The sequence below is a fragment of the Anser anser genome (assembly GCF_964211835.1).
Source record: "Anser anser genome assembly, contig: SUPER_W_unloc_9, whole genome shotgun sequence".
Taxonomy (NCBI): domain Eukaryota; kingdom Metazoa; phylum Chordata; class Aves; order Anseriformes; family Anatidae; genus Anser; species Anser anser.
The window spans coordinates 355479-377885 of NW_028154223.1; the positions used below are offsets into that span (position 1 = coordinate 355479).

The 22407-nt window shown below is 42.0% G+C and overlaps 1 long non-coding RNA gene across 3 annotated transcripts in view; it reads right to left on the reverse strand.

Moving 5' to 3' along the window:
- Window positions 1-1763: 1763 nt before the first annotated feature.
- Window positions 1764-22407, reverse strand: part of LOC310888971 — a 38499-nt gene continuing 17855 nt past the window's right edge. For all 3 annotated transcript variants that reach the window (XR_014576292.1, XR_014576293.1, XR_014576294.1), the window contains one exon: window positions 1764-21780. This is a non-coding gene — a long non-coding RNA (uncharacterized lncRNA). The remainder of the gene's footprint in view (window positions 21781-22407) is intronic.

Here is a 22407-nt window from a genome sequence, read left to right on the forward strand (position 1 = left end):
GCAGTCGCTCCAGGAAGGGAGACAGGGACTGTAATTAACACTGTCCCTAGAGAGGAGCGTACTCTAGGCTCTGGCAAGAATTAGAACAAGGTAGAAGAGGTACTGAGAATTTCGCCTTCCCTGATACTAACAGTACTAACACTAACTGTGTATCCTCTTAAGTGAACTTCCCCCCCTCCTTACCAGCAGAGAGGTTAGGAGTTTCCTAGGACCTAACTTATACTCTTGGGGAGGGGGAATTATGTATATAAATATGTTGTTTACAGGGAAAGAAATGGGAATGATCAGGAGGAGAGCTGCTATACAAAAATGGGAAAGAACTCATCCTCCAGGACCAGGGGTAATACCGGCAGGGCAGAAATACCCACTTGCCGATCCTGGCTGGAAGAATAATAGTGTGCAACACAGAAATCATATGAGAGACTTGGGGTCAGAATGAGAAAGTACTTGGGGATGAATCCTGAGGACCCGGTATCCCAAGGGCTCTTGAAAGTTCATTTTGTGATTGAAGCCTGGCAAGATGCACAGAAAATGCTCCAGAAGGTGGGGGGATGTAGTGAACAGTCACTGGGGGGCCCTCCTGTGGGACGCCCTGAACGTGTGTGCCAAGAGGGGAGATGAGAAGGAAAAGCAGAGAGTGAAACTAATGGTATTGACAGTGTAGCAGGTAGTCAGGCAGAGGGTTGGAGAAAGAGGAAGAAAATCTTCAGGGGGAGTCAGGGCCAGGATGGAAAAGAGAGGAGGAGAGATGAAGGAATGGCAGGCAAGGAAAGCTACCCGTGTTGCGGCCTGAATCTTAGCAGGGACAGGCTTTGATGGGATGTTTTAAGTGTGGGCAGGCTGGCCACTTCAGGTAGGAATATCCGGAGTGGAAGAAGGAGGAGAGAAGGAAAATGGGATGAGGGAGAAAGGTATGGAATTAAGTTGGCCAATGACTGAGACTTTGGTGAAAGTACAGGCTGGAGAAAGATAAAAAGAAGTGTTAGAAGGGTTATTGAAGGTGTTAAAGGTGTGGTATGTAATGTTTGACAGAGCTGTTTTTTGAATGAGTTGGGAAAGTTGAATGAGCAGGGAAAGAGGATGTAGGCACTATCTAAGTAACAGTCTAGAAGTTTTGGTATATTTGCTGTGGTGTTTGGTCAGTTTCCCAAGTATCGAAAAGGGGCGGGGGTGGGGGGGGGTGGGGGGGGCAGCCTGCTCCACCAGGGGCCTCTCCACAGGCCACAGGGGGCTTCGGCTCCGGCGCCTGGAGTGCCTCCACCCCCTCCTTCTGTGCTGACTTTGGTGTCTGCGGGGAGGTTTCTCACTCCTCGCTCTCCCAGCTGCTGTTGAGCAGCAGGTTTTTGTTTGTTTGTTTGTTTGTTTTCGTGGATGTGCTCTCACAGAGGCACGGACTGTGTTGCTCATGGCTTGGCTCTGGGCAGCGGTGGGCCCCTCTGGGGCCGGATGAAATTGTCTCTTATCTGCTACGGGGTGGTTTCTGGATTCTCCTCGTGGGGGCTGCCACTGCAGCCCCCTCCCGAACCTTGCCATCAAACACAATACACAGGGGCAGCTAGGTCATTACTGGCCTGTAAAGTATCAGGGATTAAATTAACTAATGAAACCCTAACAAGTGATGGGGGTAGAAGGGGCTGGGATAACAGTGCCACCTTTGGGGGATACCAAGCTGAGACTAGGGGATAAAATGATCTCTGGGCAATTATTGTCTGTACCCAAGGCAGGGACTAACTTGTTGGTGTTATAAATGACTGAGTCCCAAATAGGATTACAATCAGAGTTTACAATTTATTAAACGAATAGAGGCAAGCAAACAGCGCTGGGTGCGCCGGGAGTCTCTGCTCCACCGGGACGCACACCCGTTACGTAAGGCATCTACTTTTTTATACTCCTAGGCTAATACATATTTATTACTACTTCTAGAAGAGGCAGGGTTATTATAATTGGTTTCCCAAATCCGATGTCGCCTGCTTATCAGTCTCTGTTACTTTCTCAGGGGCCGTTCGAACAGGGAGACAGGGAGGCTCATATTTTCCTCCTTATCTCGTGGTCCAGGGAGACAGGGAGACAGGAAGGCTCTTATTCTTCCTCCTTATCTAGTGGTCTCTTGGCCGGCTATCAGAAGTTACTGCACATCCGTGCAAAGTCAGCAGTTTTTCTCCGAAGAAATCCCTTTGTTCTTTTCTCGCCTAAACCCAGGCCTCAATGTTAACCCTTCAAAACCCCTTAGTGGCACGAATTGCTGGACCATTTCTTACAATTCCTCCCTTTTTTTTTTTTTAATCATCAATTCGTGTCTCTCCTTCAACCTTTGTCAGTAACAATTGGATTTCATCAGTCAGTTCTCGGGGTGTCCACTTCTTAAGCATCATTATCGACACGTCACCTTTTCTCTCCACTGAAGTCATCACAAATTGGGTGCTATTTATTACTCGCCGTATCAACAACGTAAAGCAAGGTATCATACAAGGTATAAACAATAATGTCATTACACCACATAAAAATAAAAACAGCATCCTTTTAACCCATGGTTCACCAGGCAACCATGAAAAGAAATCCCAATCCATACCCTTCCAAGTTTGTACTGGGACGTGGGCTAACTTTCTAATTTCCTTTGTTATCTGCTTGACCACTTTTCCATTATCATCAATCTGTAGACAACAATTAGAATCGTTCAGTTTTCCACATACTCCCCCTTCTTCTGCTAGTAAATAGTCTAAGACCATTCTATGTTGGAATATAGCATTTCTCATTTGAGTGGATTGGTCAGCCAAAAGATCCAAGGCTGTCGCTGTTTGATTTGTTACAACTTCGAGGATAGCTTGCAACCTAATTATTCGGTTCAAATTATAAATAGGTTCTCGGGCTCCTGATATCAACTCATTTGGGTTCCAGGTGGCTGGCCCATAATGCTGTATGATTCTTTCAGGAGGCCATTCATCCTTTCCCCATTTTGGGGCACTACCCCCGGATAAGGAAGTATCAATAGATCGTTTTACTCTGTTCAGGTCATCATATAATCTTATTCCTAAATGATTTCCTTGTGTTTGTGACAATAAAAAGAACAAGGGTCTTATGTACCCCCCATAGCATATTCCCGACCAGTTTCCAGGTAGCCTCTTGTAAGCATGTTTGCCACACACCCAATAATGTCCCTTTAGGGCCCACGTCCCGTTTGGAAAATGACCATCCCATCCATCTTTACCCTTTGGGGCGTGATAATACAGAGTGTCCTTGTTACCGAGTGGTCCTGTTACAATGTCTGCCCCGTTTGTACTCGTATATGCACGCTTCCAAGCTCCCACGTTGGGTTTCCACTTACAGTCACAATTCAGTTCTCTTTGGCGACCTGTCATATTATAAGCCTTTTTCGCCGTCCAATCTTGAGAGTGTGGGAAGCGCCTTCAATCATGGGGTTGGGCCCGCTTTCAGAGCTTGTGTTACCATTCAGCCCTTCAGGGTGATCCAGCTCCTGGAAAAACTTTCAAGGGGTACATCCTTCGAATATTCACGGCTGGCGTATGTTCGATTATTTCCACACAATTGTGTTCCAATGGTCCTTCTTCTGGAACAGTTCCTAGAAATACTGCTGGATATAACAGGTTAGTCGTTTTCAAGGTTATGTCATCTTGTTCAGTTAGTATTGCCTGATATTTCATCATCCGGCTGGGTGATAACCAGTGCCCCCCCCCTTTGTTCCAAAACGGTTGTTACCATATGTGGTCCAAAAACTTCAATACGTTTTCCCATTTGAAGGCAAATAATTTTCTACTATCTTTATCAAGAGGTATGCAAAAGAAGGCATCCTTTAAATCTATCACGGTAAACCATTTATATTTCTCTTTCACAGATGTTAACAATGTGTAAGGATTAGCTACTACCGGGTGAATATCCTTTGTTATTTCATTTACTGCTCTAAGATCTTGTACAGATCTATACTCGCCATTCGGCTTCTTTACTGGAAAAATTGGAGTATTGTATTCCGATTTACATTCTTCCAGAATCTGATATTTGAGAAATTTGTCAATAATTTTCACCATTCCTGTGCCTAGCTTCTATCTTAAGTGGATATTGTTTGATTCAAACAGGTTTGGCTCCTTCCTTTAATTCCACCTTTACCAGTTGTGCCAGTTTCGACTTCCCTGGTACATCTGTTTCCCGTACTGTTGCTATAACTGCATTTTCTACTTCTCTTGGAATATTAACAAAGGGTTTATCTTTGATCATTAGGATTTGGCCTACTTTGGACTCAGGTACCTTCATTATTAATTCTCCATCCTCAAAGGTTATTGTTGCATCTAATTTGGCTAATAGATCCCGTCCCAAGAGTGGCATCGGGCATTCTGGTACATACTAAAATTTATGGGTTAGTTCCTCACCCCCAAAACGCAAATCAAGGGGTCGTAAGAATGACCATTCTTCCTCTTTCCCTGTGGCTCCAATTATTGTAGTTGTCTTAGTTCCTAATCGTCCTTTTAAACTATTTAACACTGAATATGTTGCTCCTATTACATTTACAGCCTAATTAACACAGAGAAAGAAGCTCCCATAACCAACAAAAAATTCAAGCCTGTCTTCGTTTCCTAGCTTTATTTCAACTAGTGGACCTGCTAGGGTAGATGCCCCAGGTCCCCATCATTCCTGACTGTTGTTTGTCCTGCAGCCTAAGACAATTTCTTTCTGATATCAGGGGCTGATTGCCCTGGAAAGAGGTTAGCCAGTTGCCTCTGTTTGTTTGTTTGTTTGTTTTTAAGCCAGGTCCATTTTTTTTTTCTCATTGCATTTCAAAGTTGGTCCAAAAATTCAAAAATTCCATAGGGGTTTCTTTTGGACCTTGTTGGAACAGATTCTCGTTTCCCATTTTAACCAGATTTTGGTATTTACATAATTTCCGGGGTGATTAGGGTCTCAGTGAGGGGGTCGGTCAGGGGAATGCAATCGTTGACAGTTCCCTGAGCGGTCCCATTGGCAATCTGAGCTCACACAGGAACTCAGGTTGTTTCAAGAGTTAGCTGCTTTTCTGTTTCCACGACAACTCTCTCGGACCCATCACGGTCCCCCTGCCCCAGAGGGCTCACACCGCGATTTAGAGATCTCAGCCTCGGGTTGAGGCGGAACTATTAACATTCCTACATCCTCTTCCCCTGCTCATTCAACTTCAAACAGCTCTGTTAAATACTACATGCCACACAGCCTTTAACACCTTCAACAACCCTTTTAACACTTCCTTTATCTTTCTCCAGCCCGTACTTTTCTAATGCCAACACCAAAGGCTCAGTCAGGGGCCAACTTAATTCCAAACCTTTTCCCTCCAAGATGCTGAAACAACATATCACTATACAACATTTCATCCTATTTTCCTTCTCTCCTCAAAAACATTAATTGCAAGACACTGTTATAGTCGATTGATCCATAAAGTGGCCATTTAGTTTATATAGTGGCCACCATTGATTGCAATACTTAGTGAAAGTCCTCTTGCTTTCTGTGCCCCCATTTCTAACAATATCCTTCCAATGTGCCAATATGCACCCAAGGAGGCTTTTTTTTTTTTATTTATTTTTTTTTTTTTTAGGACGTCTTTTTTTTTTTTTTTTGGATTTTCCCCTTTTCCTTGATTTCCCATTCCCTTTTATTTATTTATATTACTTACTGTCCCTTGTTTCAATTTCCACGCAAACCTTTTTATTGCAGGTTTTTACTATCTTTTCCTAATCTTCTTCCCAAATGTCCCAATTCTTTGGGATTAAACTCTTCTTTCCACATACAAACTTTACTATTTCAGATTATTAATGAGCCCCATTCCAATCATAAATCCGCAGGACTTCGGAAAAACACCTGAAGCACTCAGCCTTCCGTCTTCTAGACAAACAATAACACCTTTTCCACAAAATTTACATTTCAATAAGACCGAATTTCAAGCCGAATGCTAATTTTTCTCATGCACTTTGTTAGTAAGCCTACACAAAACAAGGAATCACTCCTGTGTATCCGTCAAGATGGGGGTTTAAAAAGGTATTGAGGCCTAAATAAATTCGCTCTCCCCCTTCTTACCAAATTCCTAGGGCTCAGGCCCGAACCACCAAAGAAGTGACTCTCCGTTCTACCACTTTGATAATCAGTCAGCCCCTCTCCCCCGATACTTGGGAAACTGACCGAACACCACCGCGAATATACCCAAACTTTTAAACTGTTACTTAGATAATGCTCCCACCTTCCTCCTTGACACAGTCAAAACATTTAAGAACAAAACAGGATTACAAGATGCACCACCGGGGGTGGATTGTTAGGATATAGAGGTGGTAGGTTATCCAATGACTCCCATTCATCATCTTTTTCTTTTTCCTTTTTTTTTTATTTTTTATTTTTTTTGTTCTCTTCTTCGTCAAACTTCTCGTCTGCTTTTAGTGTAAATATTGAGGCTGGAAAAGGACGTGAGATCCTGATCCATAATCCTGCATAATCACTTTCCTCCTGGCTAAAAGGTTCCTTTGAGTTAACATGTAGATTTAAAGCCTGGCAAACCCAGTCTTCAAAAGATCCGAAAATAGGCCAAAAGACATGTGGTCTTAAAGGCTCCTTTGGCCATTCTATCATACAATACTGAATCATTTTTACTTTGCTTTTTCCTTTTCTGGGGCCCCTATCGTTCCAATTTCTAATCATTATCCCTAATGGACTTTCTGGTGGTATGTCTGGTAATTTGCTCCCTTTTCTCTGGTCCCGGGTCTTCAATTTTGTCTGACCCATCTAGGAATTTTACTGTGGCAATTCCTACAGCCCTTGGTTGCCTTAGTGAGAGTGTCTTGCAGGGGGTTTAGGACCTATCACCCACCCACGAATCCTATAGGAATCGCTTCGGTCCTTCACCGGCCAAGTCCCTCGCGGGAGATTGGAACCGCGGTTAGAAGACCTCCACAATCGCTTCGGAACTACGTTCCGTCTCAGTCACACTCTCACACACACAGGCAACCGAAACCCACCCAACCGAACGGTATACACATTAAATACTTACGACTCCGTCGTCTTCGTTCGGATCTTCGCGCGCAGAATTACGGGCAAAATATAGTGCTGCAGCCGGCAAAGGGAGCTCATAAAAAAAAATCTAAATCTTTGCTTGCCCTTATTCAGGTTCAGGATGGTGTTAGCCCCGACCTGACTCGAACAGGAGCCACCAAATGGTGGGGGCGCCCCTCCTAGATCAAGTCAGAATTCAGGAACCAAGACCATCCCGGACGAGCCCCCAATTGTTATAAATGACTGAGTCCCAAATAGGATTACAATCAGAGTTTACAATTTATTAAACGAATAGAGGCAAGCAAACAGCGCTGGGTGCGCCGGGAGTCTCTGCTCCACCGGGACGCACACCCGTTACGTAAGGCATCTACTTTTTTATACTCCTAGGCTAATACATATTTATTACTACTTCTAGAAGAGGCAGGGTTATTATAATTGGTTTCCCAAATCCGATGTCGCCTGCTTATCAGTCTCTGTTACTTTCTCAGGGGCCGTTCGAACAGGGAGACAGGGAGGCTCATATTTTCCTCCTTATCTCGTGGTCCAGGGAGACAGGGAGACAGGAAGGCTCTTATTCTTCCTCCTTATCTAGTGGTCTCTTGGCCGGCTATCAGAAGTTACTGCACATCCGTGCAAAGTCAGCAGTTTTTCTCCGAAGAAATCCCTTTGTTCTTTTCTCGCCTAAACCCAGGCCTCAATGTTAACCCTTCAAAACCCCTTAGTGGCACGAATTGCTGGACCATTTCTTACATTGGGAAGGGATTTGATGATGAAATTGGGCATTCAAATAGTAAATTGGTAGACTGGAATAACAGTGGTATTAATGGAGTGCTCTCAGGCCCTGAGAGCAAAGATATATTCACCTCTGACTGGAAAGACTCTGAAGTGGGGGCGGAAGCAACAATACAGATGGACAGTTTTACCTCAGGGGTTTACAGGGCCGCCGATTAATTTGGGCAAAGTTCTAGAACAGATTTTGGAGCAATTCCAACCTCCCAAGGAGGAATTTCTGTTACAAAATGTGTATGATCGTTTATTGTCAGGACAGGAGAAAACAGTTGTGAAGGAAGCTACTAACAAGCTATTCAACTTTCTGGGAAAGCAGGGCTTGGGAGTATTGAAAAATAAATTACAATACGTAGAAAGAGAAGTCAGGTATTTAAGGCATCTAATGTCTGAGGGAAAACGGAGAATAAATCTAGAGAGGATTCAAGGAATTGTTGAAAACTAAGAAAGAACTAAAAAGTTTTTAAGAGAGATTTCTTTAAGGAATCAGGAGCCACGAAGCCTGAGGGAAAATGGATACTCCCTGATGGGAGAGAAATGCTGAATAAAGCACCAATGAGGCAAATATGATGTTTTACATCAAGAGAGTCATTGGGAGATGCAAGCAATGTGTGATGTTGTGCTAAGAAAGTATGTCTGTGTAGGAATATACACTTTAGGGAAGCAAATATGCAGAGGATGTACCATATGTCAAAAGGCAAATAAAAAGGTCATTTGTAACTAACCTAGAGGGGGACGGGAGCCAGGGATTCGACCTTTCCAAAGTATACAGGTAGACTTTACTGAGTTACCTAAAGCAGGGAGACTTAAGTACTTGTTTGTCCTAATTGACCACGTGACTGGATGGGTGAAAGCTTTCCCCTCTGTATCTGCCACTGCAAACACGGTGGCTAAGGTATCACTGGAGCAAATAGTCCCTAGATATGGGATAGCTGAAGACATTGATTCAGATCAAGGAAATAATTTCACTTCACAAGTACTGCAAGGGTTAATGCAGGCCTTAGAGATTGAGTGGGCTTTTTCACACCCCCTGGCACCCCTCCTCTTCTGGGAAGGCAAAGCGAATGAACCAGACATTGAAGAAGCAATTAACTAAATTAGTGTTAAAAACCCAACTTCCTTGGGTAAAATGTTTACTTTAGCACTCCTACAGGTTCAAACAGCACCAAGAAACGATATAGGAATTTCACCATATGAGATGCTGTTCGGATTACCCTATCTGGGCAGAAGGGATGAGATACCACAATTCGAAACAAGAGAGTTTTCTTAAGAACTGTATTCTGGGGTTGTCCTCTTCTTTGTCATTTCTCAGGACCCGTGGGAAATTGGGTCCTGATTCAGACCTGGAAAGGATCAACTCCGGCCCGAATGGGAAGGACACTTCCAAGTACTACTAACCACTGAAACAGCCATAGGAACTGCAGAAAAAGGTTGGACTCACTATACTTGAGTGAAGGCATCCATCGACCCTAGTACCTGGGAAGCTGTTCCTACAGAAGACTTGTTGGAAGCTGAAATCGAAGAGAAAAATCTCATAGTGGACTCTGAGCGGGATAAGAGCTTGCAATTGTAAACTAACCTTTTATTTTCACAGGTAACTAATGAGTGTGACTTGTGATTGAGAGAAAGGACTGGCCTATAGTGAACTGAAGTGTTCCCAAGGGGGGTTTGTTATGGTAGTAGTGTATATCTTATTCTTTGTATTGATAATTATTTGGAAACCTAAGGTTTAAAAATAATGACAGGGAAAAATCAATTATTAATTTTGTTTTTAGTGATTGTAGGCCTCAGAGAAAGTCTTGGTCAATTGGCAACTTGGAAAAGGCATGACCAGATAATAGTAAGATGGGATACCCCATAAAAATATGGGTGAATGTGACAGAGGGTTGTGTACCGCAATCTGTCATGTTGGATGCTTGTGAGGTGTTAGCTTGTGGAGATTTAAATGCCCAACGACAATTGAGCAGAGGGAACAAATAACTGGTAGAGACCCAACAGCCAGATTGAGAATAGCTGTATGGAAACGATCCTCTATTGCCATCAGAGAAAGGGAGAAACTCAAGGAGAAAACAGGAGAGAAAACAGGAGGCCCTCTTTGAAATGCGGCAGTTCAAACATTTGAGATTGAAACAGGGTATGGGGATGTGAATGCCTGGATAGAATGGGTCAAATATACTGTCCAGAGTCTCAACCATAGCAATTGCTATGCTTGTGCCTCGGGATGACTGATTGCCCAGATAGTGCCCTGCCTATTGGGGTGGACCGAGGACTCCCAAGGAATGCGATGTAAGATTGCATTGTACCAAGAAAAGACTGCCTGGGGAAATGAGGCCTGTAAGTCTCTCTCTTTACTATTCCCTTCCTTGCGTGATAGCAGTATCAGGGCTCCCCCTGTATTCTCCACAGCTATAGGTAACCATACAGCTTGCCTTTCACGGCAGGGTGTGAGTGCTACCTGGCATCTGGGAGAATTTGCCTTGTGCACGAGGACCTTGAATGCTACTGAGGACTTGATGGGAAACTATTCAAGACTTGAGATCCCCAGGGCAGATCTCTGGTGGTACTGTGGAGGGAAGATCTTACGGTCCATCCTGCCATCTAACTGGGGAGACACTTGTGCACTTGTTCAATTAGCTATACCCTTCACCCTGGCATTTGAAAGAGAAACATCACAAATACCCAGAAGAAGAAAAAGAAGCTTAGGAGTATCATTTGATGATAGAGCGTACATAGATTCTATTGGGGTGCCTAGAGGAGTTCCCGATGAACAGGAAGCCAGGAATCAAATTGCTGCAGGGTTTGAGTCACTGTTCTGGTGGGTAACAATTAATAAAAATGTGGATTGGATTAATTATATCTATTATAATCAGCAGAGATTCATAAACTATACAAGAGATGCGATAAGAGGAATCGCTGAACAACTAGATGCCACCAGCAAAATGGCTTGGGAAAACAGAATAGCATTAGATATGATTCTTGCGGAGAAAGGTGGTGTGTGCGTGATGTTGGGCAATCGTTGTTGTACTTTTATCCCTAACAATACTGCCCCGGATGGCACAGTAACTAGAGCATTGCAAGGGCTTACCACCCTTGCCAATGAATTGGCAGAAAACTCAGGAACAGACACTTCCATCACAGGATGGTTGGAATCTTGGTTTGGTAAATGGAAAGGAATGGTAGTGTCCATATTTACATCCTTGATTGTAGTAGCAGGAGTTTTGACAGCCATTGGTTGTTGCATTATCCCCTGTGTAAGGGGACTTGTCCAACGGTTAATTGAAACTGCACTTTCGAAACAAATGACCATGGATCCACCACCCTACTCAGATAAGATGATGATATTAGAGGAAATGGAAAGCAAAGAAAGTGAAGAAGAGGAAGACATCTACCAAATTACACCTTAGAGAAAAATTTTGCAAAAATCAACAAATTATAAAAAGAGAAAAGGGGGGAATTGTGGGAATGGAAATGTTGTTTTTGCAGTGTTACATTGTATAGAAGGAAGGAATGTGGTATTGAAATATGCTTACAGTGATAAGAAAGCTTAACAGAAAACCTTGTAAAATGCAGACAACCAGACTCCTTAGAGCAATTAGGTGAAAATCACGGTGTCAAGTCAAATCAGATAAGTGATGAAACATTACCACTTCAAACAGTAAAAAAGTCAAAAGAAGTTTGAAATTTAACAGGCCAGCAACTGAAGGCCAGGCATTGTCTGTGAAGCATCAGATAGATTGTGAACCTGGATTACCCAGTCAATGGGGAAACAGGGGAGGGTCCTGTCATCAAAAAGTATATAAACTGTGTTTTGGAACTAGTGGGTGCGCTCTCCTGCTTGTGGGGCGCCCGCCATTGCAATCGCGAATAAATTACTACTTCACTGAGATCCTCGCCTGAGCCTAAGTTATTGGCTACGGAGTATTTCTCACACTGGCTTAAAAAAAAAAAAAAAAAAAGAGAGAGAGAGGCAACTGGCTAGCCTCTTTCCAGGGCAATCAGCCCCTGATATCAGAAAGAAATTGTCTTAGGCTGCAGGACAAACTTACAACAGTCAGGAATGATGGGGACCTGGAGCATCTACCCTAGCAGGTCCACTAGTTGAAATAAAGCTAGGAAACGAAGACAGAGGCTTGAATTTTTTGTTGGTTATGGGAGCTTCTTTCTCTGTGTTAATTAGGCTGTAAATGTAATAGGAGCAACATATTCAGTGTTAAATAGTTTAAAAGGACGATTAGGAACTAAGACAACTACAATAATTGGAGCCACAGGGAAAGAGGAGGAATGGTCATTCTTACAACCCCTTGATTTGCGTTTTGGGGGTAAGGAACTAACCCATGAATTTTAGTATGTACCAGAATGCCCGATGCCACTCTTGGGACAGGATCTATTAGCCAAATTAGATGCAACAATAACCTTTGAGGATGGAGAATTAATAATGAAGGTACCTGAGTCCAAAGTAGGCCAAATCCTAATGATCAAAGATAAACCCTTTGTGAATATTCCAAGAGAAGTAGAAAATGCAGTTATAGCAACAGTACGGGAAACAGATGTACCAGGGAAGTCGAAACTGGCACAACTGGTAAAGGTGGAATTAAAGGAAGGAGCCAAACCTGTTTGAATCAAACAATATCCACTTAAGATAGAAGCTAGGCACAGGAATGGTGAAAATTATTGACAAATTTCTCAAATATCAGATTCTGGAAGAATGTAAATCGGAATACAATACTCCAATTTTTCCAGTAAAGAAGCTGAATGGCGAGTATAGATTTGTACAAGATCTTAGAGCAATAAATGAAATAACAAAGGATATTCACCCGGTAGTAGCTAATCCTTACACATTGTTAACATCTGTGAAAGGGAAATATAAATGGTTTACCGTGATAGATTTAAAGGATGCCTTCTTTTGCATACCTCTTGATAAAGATAGTAGAAAATTATTTGCCTTCAAATGGGAAAACGTATTGAAGTTTTTGGACCACATATGGTAACAACCGTTTTGGAACAAAGGGGGGGGGGGCACTGGTTATCACCCAGCTGGATGATGAAATATCAGGCAATCCTAACTGAACAAGATGACATAACCTTGAAAACGACTAACCTGTTATATCCAGCAGTATTTCTAGGAACCGTTCCAGAAGAAGGACCGTTGGAACACAATTGTGTGGAAATAATCGAACATACGCCAGCCACAAAGATTTGAAGGATGTACCCCTTGAAAGGTATTCAGTGGGAATACCACACTCCGTGGCACCCACAAAGCTCAGGGAAAGTAGAAAGGATGAATCAAACAATAAAACAACAATTGGCTAAGTTAATGATCGAGACACAGCTGCCCTGGACGAAATGCTTACCATTGGCACTTTTAAACATAAGAACTAAACCACACAGTGAGACTGGATTATCATCATATGAAATGTTATATGGTATGCCTTATTCTCAAGGGATGCCCCTAGGGAACAATGTAGTTGAGGATCATAGTATCCAGAAATACATAATTACCATTGGAAGGAGATTACAGGAGATAAGAGAAATTGGGATGATGACTCAGACACCACCTTTAGGATTTGCTATTCATAAAATACAACCAGGAGACAAGGTCTTAATAAAAACCTGGAGAGAAGAATCATTGAACCCCCGATGGGAGGGACCGTACCTTGTTTTACTTACTACTGAAACAGCTGTGAGAACAGCAGAAAGGGGTTGGACCCACGCATCCAGAATAAAAGGACCAATAACTACCGAAGCCTGGAGGGTTGAGTCCACTCCTGGGGAACTGAAACTGAGACTAAAGAGGAACTGATATCCCAGCAATGAGGTTCTGCATGAATTAAGGGCACTGGATAAAGAGGACAAGGCTGAAGGGAGGAAAGGGAGAAGGCAAGACCGGGGTAGGACCCTCCACTGCGGCGTGTATGGTCTACCGAGGGAGGCAACCCCTATGGGTATTGACCGCCGAGTGAGAGTGCCTCGACCGGACTTCTCCCACACCAAGATCAGTTTGTCCTGAGAAAAATAACATGAGAACCTTTTAAACCCATAATAAAATTGTGATTAGTTTTTCCAGGAGCTGGATCACCCTGAAGGGCTGAATGGTAACACAAGCTCTGAAAGCGGGCCCAACCCCATGATTGAAGGCGCTTCCCACACTCTCAAGATTGGACGGCGAAAAAGGCTTATAATATGACAGGTCGCCAAAGAGAACTGAATTGTGACTGTAAGTGGAAACCCAACGTGGGAGCTTGGAAGCGTGCATATACGAGTACAAACGGGGCAGACATTGTAACAGGACCACTCGGTAACAAGGACACTCTGTATTATCACGCCCCAAAGGGTAAAGATGGATGGGATGGTCATTTTCCAAACGGGACGTGGGCCCTAAAGAGACATTATTGGGTGTGTGGCAAGCATGCTTACAAGAGGCTACCCGGAAACTGGTCGGGAATATGCTATGTGGGGTACATAAGACCCTTGTTCTTTTTATTGTCACAAACACAAGGAAATCATTTAGGAATAAGATTATATGACGACCTGAACAGAGTAAAACGATCTATTGATACTTCCTTAGCCGGGGATAGTGCCCAAAAATGGGGAAAGGATGAATGGCCTCCTGAAAGAATCATACAGCATTATGGGTCAGCTACCTGGAACCCAAATGAGTTGGTATCAGGAGCCCGAGAACCTATTTATAATTTGAACCCAATAATTAGGTTGCAAGCTATCCTCGAAGTTGTAACCAATCAAACAGCGACGGCCTTGGATCTTCTGGCTGATCAATCCACTCAGATGAGGAATGCTATCTTTCAACATAGAATGGTCTTAGACTATTTACTAGCAGAAGAAGGGGGAGTGTGTGGAAAACTGAACGATTCTAATTGTTGTTTACAAATTGATGATAATGGAAAAGTGGTCAAGCAGATAACAAAGGAAATTAGGAAGTTAGCCCACATCCCAATACAAACCTGGAAGGGTATGTATTGGGATTTCTTTTCGTGGTTGCCCGGTGGACCATGGGTTAAAAGAATGCTATTTTTATTTTTATGTGGTGTAATGACATTATTGTTTATATCTTGTATGATACCTTGCTTTACGTTGTTGATACGGCAGATAATAAATAGCACCCAATTTGTGATGACTTTGGGAGAGAAAAGGTGATGTGTCGATAATGATGCTTAAGAAATGGACACCCCGAGAACTGACTGATGAAATCCAACTGCTACTAACAAAAGTTGAAGAAGAGACACGAATTGATGATATTAAAAAAAAAAAAGGGAGGAATTGTAAGGAATAGTCCAGCAATTCGTGCCACTAAGGGGTGTGAAGGGTTAACATTGAGGCCTGGGTTTAGGCGAGAAGAGAACAAAGGGATTTCTTCAGAGAAAAACTGCTGACTTTGCACGGACGTGCAGTAACTTCTGACAGCCGGCCAAGAGACCACTAGATAAGGAGGAAGAATATGAGCCTCCCTGTCCGAGCGGCCCCCGAGAAACCAACAGAGACTGATAAGCAGGTGCACCTGGGAGGACTTCGGATTCGGGAAACCAATTATAATAACCCTGCCTCTTCTAGAAGTAGTAATGAATATGTATTAGCCTAGGAGCATAAAAACCAGCCGCCTTACGTAACAGGTGTGCGTCCTGGTGGAGCAGAGACTCCCGGCGCACCCAGCGCTGTTTGCTTGCCTCTATTCATTTAATAAATTGTAAACTTTGATTGTAATCCTATTTGGGACTCAGTCATTTATAACAGCGTTGCTCATGGCTCGGCTCTGGGCAGCAGCGGGCCCCTTTGGAGCCGGATGAAACTGGCCCTTATCTAACATAGGGCAGCTGCTGGATTCTTCTCACGGAGGCCACCACTGCAGCCCCCCCACTACCAGAACCTTGCCACATAAACCCAATACATTAGGGCAGCTAGGTCATCGCTGGCCCGTAAAGTATCAGGGCTTAAATTAACTAATGAAACCCTACAGGTGACAGGGGTAGAAGGGATTGAGATAACAGTGCTACTTTTAGGGAACACCAGGATGAGACTAGGGATAAAATGATCACTGGGCAATTACTGTATGTACCCGAGGCAGGGACTAACTCCTTGGGAAAGGATTTGATAATGAAATTGGGCATTCAAATAGTAAATTGCTAGACTGGAATAATGGTGATATTAATGGGGTGCTCTTGGACCCTGGGAGCAAAGATATATTTGCCTTTGAGGGGAAAGATCCTGAAACAGGGCAGAAGCAACAATACAGATGGACAGTTTTACCTCAGGGGTTTACAGGGCCACCAATTTATTTGGGCAAGTTCTAGAACAAATTTTGGAGCAATTCCAACCTCCAGAGGAGGTGTTACTGTTACAATATATGGATGATCTTTTATTGTCAAGACAGGAGAAAATAATTGTGAAGGAAGCCACTAACAAGCTATTCAACTTTCTGGAAAAACGGGGCTTGAGAGTACTGAAAAATAAATTACAGTATGTAGAAAGAGAAGTCAAGTATTTAGGGCATCTAGTGTATGAGGGGAAATGATGAATAAATCCAGAGAGGATTCAGGGAATTGCTGAGCTACCCCTACCCAAAACTAAAAAGAACTAAAAAGTTTTAAGAGAAAGAGGTTTTTAAGGAATTAGGAGTCACAAAGTCCGAAGGAAAACAGATACTCCCTGAGGGGAGAGAAATGCTGAATAAAGTGCTAATGAGGCAAATACTAACTGGTTTACATCATTGGGGAATTCAAGCAATGTGTGACACTGGGTTATGGAAATATGTATGTGTGGTAATATATATACTTTGGCTGAACAAGTATGCAGGAGTTGTGAAGTATGTCAAAAAGTAAATAGGAAAATTATCTGCAGTCAGCCCAAAGGGGGCGAGAACCAGGAATTCAACCATTCCGAAGCGTACAGGTAGATTTTACAGAACTCCCTAGAGTAGGTAGATTTAAATACTTATTAGTCTTGGTCGATCATTTGTCAGGGAGGGTGGAAGCTTTCCCTTCAGTATCTGCTACTGTAAGCGTGGCAGCTAAGGAAATTCTAGAACAGATAATTCCCAGGTATGGAATCGTTGAAAATATTGACTCTGATCAAGGAAGTCACAAATATTGCAAGGGCTAATGCGGACTCTAGGAATTAAGCGGGAATTTCACGCTCCTTGGCACCCTTCCTCTTCTGGAAGGGTGGAGTGGATCAGACAGTAAAGAAGCAATTGACTAAGTTCTTGAAACTCGGCTCCCCTGAACGAAGTGTTTACCTTTGGCACTTCTCCCGAATTCAAACTGCGCCAAGAAAAGATGTGGGAGTTTCACCATATGAAATATTATTTGGATTGCTGTACCTGGACAAAGGGAATGAATTATCTCAATTTGAGACAAAAGATGCTTTTCTTAAAAACTATATACTTGGGCTGTCGTCCTCTTTGTCATCTCTCAGGACCTGTGGATCGTTAGCACAAACCCCACCCTTGGAAGCCCCAATCCATCCATTCCGAGCAGGAGATTAGGTTCTGATACAGACATGGAGGGAATCAAAGCTACAACCTGAGTGGCATGGACCATTCCAGGTACTCCTGACTACTGAGACAACAGTAAGAACAGCTGAGAAATGGTGGGCTCATTACACTCGGGTGAAAGCATCGGTTAACCCTGAAACCTGAGAGACTGTCTTAATAGAGACTTTAAAAGTTAAATCTGTTAAAACTAACTACTGTAAACCTTTAACTTCTCCTTCAAAGAATTCTTAATGAGTTAATGGGTAAAAGGGATTGAATTACACAGAATTAGAGTGTTTCCAGGGGACACTCCCTGGAAGAGGGAGAAAAAGAAGAGGGGGGGGGTATTCAATCCCCACCAGAAGAATCCTTATTAGTTTGTGATTTTTATTGTTTTTCTGAATTATTATTTCTTAATTATTATAGGGATATAGAGAGAGATATGATGTATTTTAAGCTTATCTTAGTAATACCTGTTATGAATTGATTAGTGATAGGATGGGAGGAAAAATCAGCATTTCCAATTAATCCAGAACATCTCTCGAGTTCTATATCGAAATAATTGTTGGATTTGCTCCCAAATGCCTAGAAACACTGAAAAGGCCTTGTCCCTGATTGCTATTCCATTACCAGCAGCAACTGTGTCTGGATTCTTTAGATTTCTAAAAACAACGGATCATACTCAGTCCCGGGAAGGAACAGATTTTGAAGTTGAGCTCCCTACACATAATCCTGGCTACAATATAACGTGTTATCAAAGGTGTCTTTCAAACAACATTGATAGAAACTCAGGGGGCAATAATACTGACCCTGGGTGTGGAAATATTATCCATGAAGTAGGGAATAATCCATACTGTACCGAATATGGTAGCTACGGGGATGCTAATATACATAATGCACACCAGATACAATATGGGTGACCCTTTCGGTGACAAACTTAAGCTGATTGATATGGCGGTGCACTAAGGCATAGAGTGGTAACCAGGCTAGAATAAGAGAAAGTGGGAACCAATAAGGAGGAGTTGTTAGGCTCGGACGGGCCTATAGAGGGCTACGCGTGATCAAAAGGAATGCACCAATCAGAAGTCTGTAACTATGTTTGCCAGCCACGTGCAGCCCGTGTAGGGGCTCAGAAAAACTATATAAGATCTGGCATTGGGACAATAAAGGGTCTCCATTTCTCGACTATCTTGGAGTCCGTGTCGTCATTCCCTTCAATACAACATGAGAATCCTGTAACAGGATGGCCTATCCCAAATGGCAATGGGTTGGTACTGGCTATGTGGCCATAAAGCCAGGAAGGTGTTGCCCCTAGGATGGAAGGGAGCTTGCACCCTGGGGGCAATAATTCCAAATGTAACTATTATGGAAGACCCACAGAGCCAAAGCCCCCTTGAGACCACACGCAGAATTAAGCGGACTCCAGATAATCCTCTAGTAAAAAGAAACAGGGCATTTCACTGTTTTGCAAAGTGGTTTCTACCTTGGTTAGGGGTGAGTGAATTAGAAAACGCTATTGTAAATATCTCAGCTATAATGGAAGAACTAGAAAATAACACTAGATGCAGTCCAGGCACTACAAAAGGAGGTAACAAGTTTGCAAGAACGGTACTCCAGAATCAAATGGTATTAGATTTATAACTAGCCTCACAAGGAGGAGCGTGCACTGTAATTAATGCTAGTCGCTGTATGTATGTAGATCAAACAGGACGAATTGAGACTGATCTCAAAAATATTTGGGAAAAAAACAAGATCCTACATAAAGTGGCTCAAGATGACACTTCCTGGGTATTTAAAGACATTTGGAAGAAACTAACTTCATGGTTACCTGAATGGAATTGGCTCAAACAACTATTTGTTGGTATTATAATAATAATGGCATTGTGTATCTGTCATCCCCTGTGACATATATAAAATACTGTGCCCTAATGTTGGAAAAACTCAAGAGTGGAGGATGTGAAGTGGTGCAGAAATGACAATAGGAGTAAGAAAATAAGAGGGGGGAATTGTGAGAAACAAAGGTTTTTTTGTTTGTTTGTTTGTTTTTTGGGTTTTTTTTTTTCGGTAGAATGTGTTTTTGCAGTGGAAAATTCCACTAACCTTGCATATTCAAAAGTGATTGTGCAGGCATGACAGTTGCATAGCAGTGGGGAGTATGTTAAGAAGATAATGGGAAGGTCCCACTGTCCCAAAATAAGGAGGATAGCTAAGAAAAACAGGACGAGCAGTGCGAAATCAGTAAAAACAAAAATCACAGGCACTCTAGTCAAGGGAGAAGAAGGGAAAAAAAAAAAAAAAGGAAAAGAAATTAATGGTTGGTCAAATAAAATTGTGCATATATGGTATAGCAAGAAGCGTCGAGTAGTTTGTGAACCGGTAGTACACAGCCGATGAGGAAACGGGAGGAATCAAGCATCGGGTAATAGGGAATATAAGGCTATGATATACTTTTACTGTGCGCTCCTGCTTGCAGGACTCCCACCATTGCAATTGCGAATAAAATAGCTTCACAGAAGACCCTGTCTGAAAAAAAATATTGAGATTTTTCTCACAGTCAGTAGGACTAAGGAAGTGATTGTCTCTCTATACTCAGCCCTGGTAAGACCACACCTTAAGTACTACGTTCAGCTTCGGGCCCCTCACTAGAAGAAGGATACTGAGTTGCTGGAATGCATTCAGAGAAGAGCAACTAACCTGGTGAAGGAACTAGAAAACAAGACACAAGGAGCATCTGAGGGAACTGGGGTTGTTTATTCTGGAGAAGAGAAGGCTGAAGGGAGACCTCATCGCTTTCTACAACTACCTGAAAGGAGGTTGTAGAGAGAAAAGGGTGTCTATTTTCTCAGGTGAAAAGTGATAGAATGTGAGGCAACGGCCTCAAGTTCCGCCAGGGGAGGTTTAGATTGAATATTAGGAAGAATTTGTTCATGGAGAGCATGGTCAAGCACTGGAACAGGCTGCCCAGGCAAGCAGTGGAGTCACCATCCCTGGAGATATTTAAGAGACGTATGGATGTAGCACTTCTGGACATGGCTTAGTTCTGGACTTGATGATCTTAAGGGTCTTTTCCAACCTAAATGATACTATGATTCTAAGATGTTTTTTAGATGCACAGATTGTTCACAAGATTGGTTGGAACAACTTAAGAAGTTAAATGACTTTCAGTAAGTTTTCCCATTATATTACTTTCAAACTTTTAGCATTTAATGTTAACTTATGGCTCCACAACATGCATACATCAATCCTCTTTTTCCTATGGAACACGTACATAACATTTACGATGTTACCATTTAACCCCATATGCAATATACAAGAATAACTGTCACCAGGGGTCAAGTTTAAGCCATGCACCTCAAATAGTGAACGAAACACTGAATTAATACTTAATTAACACTTAATTAATTGTGTATCATTCAAAAATTTATTTCCAAACTCTGAATTCTCAGAGCATAGATTTCCAAGTCATTACAACACAGGCTTAGAGCAAGCAGTGACTTGAGAATTACACATGAATGAGAGACTTCTCTGCTCAAAGGGAGTTCTGAGAAAGTAGCTGTATATCGGTATATTAAGCTGTTCTGAGCTTTAAATCCATAAAGGAAGTAGCATAATGTATACATCCAGTACTTTTCTTTTTAAACCTTTTTTTTTAAGTGAAAAAGAAAATAAGACTAAAAGAGCTGAAAACTTTAATAATATAGTTCAAATCACTAAAAACAGTTTTTGTTAAAACGATAGTCTTGTGGAGGCTTAAAACAGGTATAACAAGAAATAAGCGTCCAATGTCAACAGCATCTTAACACAAACATATGCTATGGAAGTATCTCCTGAATTACAGTGCTGGTGTTATAGAGGATACAACAACAGCAATTAAGAGGACTACTTGCTAGCCCTTGCCACTATTCTTCCACATTCAGTGCAGCCTACAGCCCCTGCTACATCCCCAGATACAACCAGAAAAGAACATATTCTCTGAACTCTCACCACTATTTCTCTCCACCATGGCACTTTCTGGTACAGCATACTGGGGTGTGTGTACATGTAGATGTTAAACCTTTTGAATTTGAAGTTAATTTAGGAGTAATCCTTTTATAAGATAAATGTAACAGTCCAATAATTTGATGTCTGCCAAAACACCTAACCCAAAAGAATAAACCAGATTTCACGTACTAGAACCAAAGAGAAAACAAGCTTTTAAATTAAAGAGATAGAAACTTGCTATAATTTTCAGCATGTTATTTGGGGAAATAAAAAAAGTTCCTAAGCTATGAAATAAATATACATGTTTATAACTATGGCAAACAGTTCCAATATTAACTACTACTTACCAAAATCTACTCTTGTTAGTATGCACTGCATGGGATGGTCAGTTGTATGCCTCGTTGTTGTTGCACCACTTTCATAACAAGTTGCACACAAATCGTAATCGTAGCAAATTAAACACTTGTATCTGCGACCTCGAAAATTTCCTTTTAAACATGCATCACAGCTGACACCTGTGAATAAAAAAAAAAATACAGGAAAAAAATAATTTTACATTGTTTTAATGATACAGATTTGTCACTATCATCTCCCAACAACAACCAAAAAGAAATTCAGCCAAAAAGCTTTTATGTAGCTGATGAAAATAAGACAACTTTAAACGTATTTTTATTTTTAAAAAAGGCAACAGTCACCCAAATTGAAAGTTAAAGTAAAATAAAAAACACAGTCAGTCACCTAAACTGATAGTTGGTTAAGCTATAAATTCTTTTATAATCACTTCTTCCTTGTTTGGAAATTTGGTTCAAAACATTCTTGAGGTTAAACAGCATAGCAGTTGATCTGGAAGTTTCTACAAAAACAAGCAAACAAAAACTCCCCACAGCAGACCATCTCACAAACCACAGATAAGCACATACCGCCACATAACAACATCCCTCCCAGGCTTTTGTGTTTATTTTTTATACATTCTAACATTTCAATTCTGAAGAATGCCTGCCACAACCACTCTTCACAATGCATACATATCTGTGTGGTGGTTTCACAGCTGTAGGTAGCTCAGCACCACCAGACTGCTCTCTCACTCCTCCTCCTCAAAAGAAAAGAGGGAGAAAAGATGATAAAAATAGCTCATGGGTTGA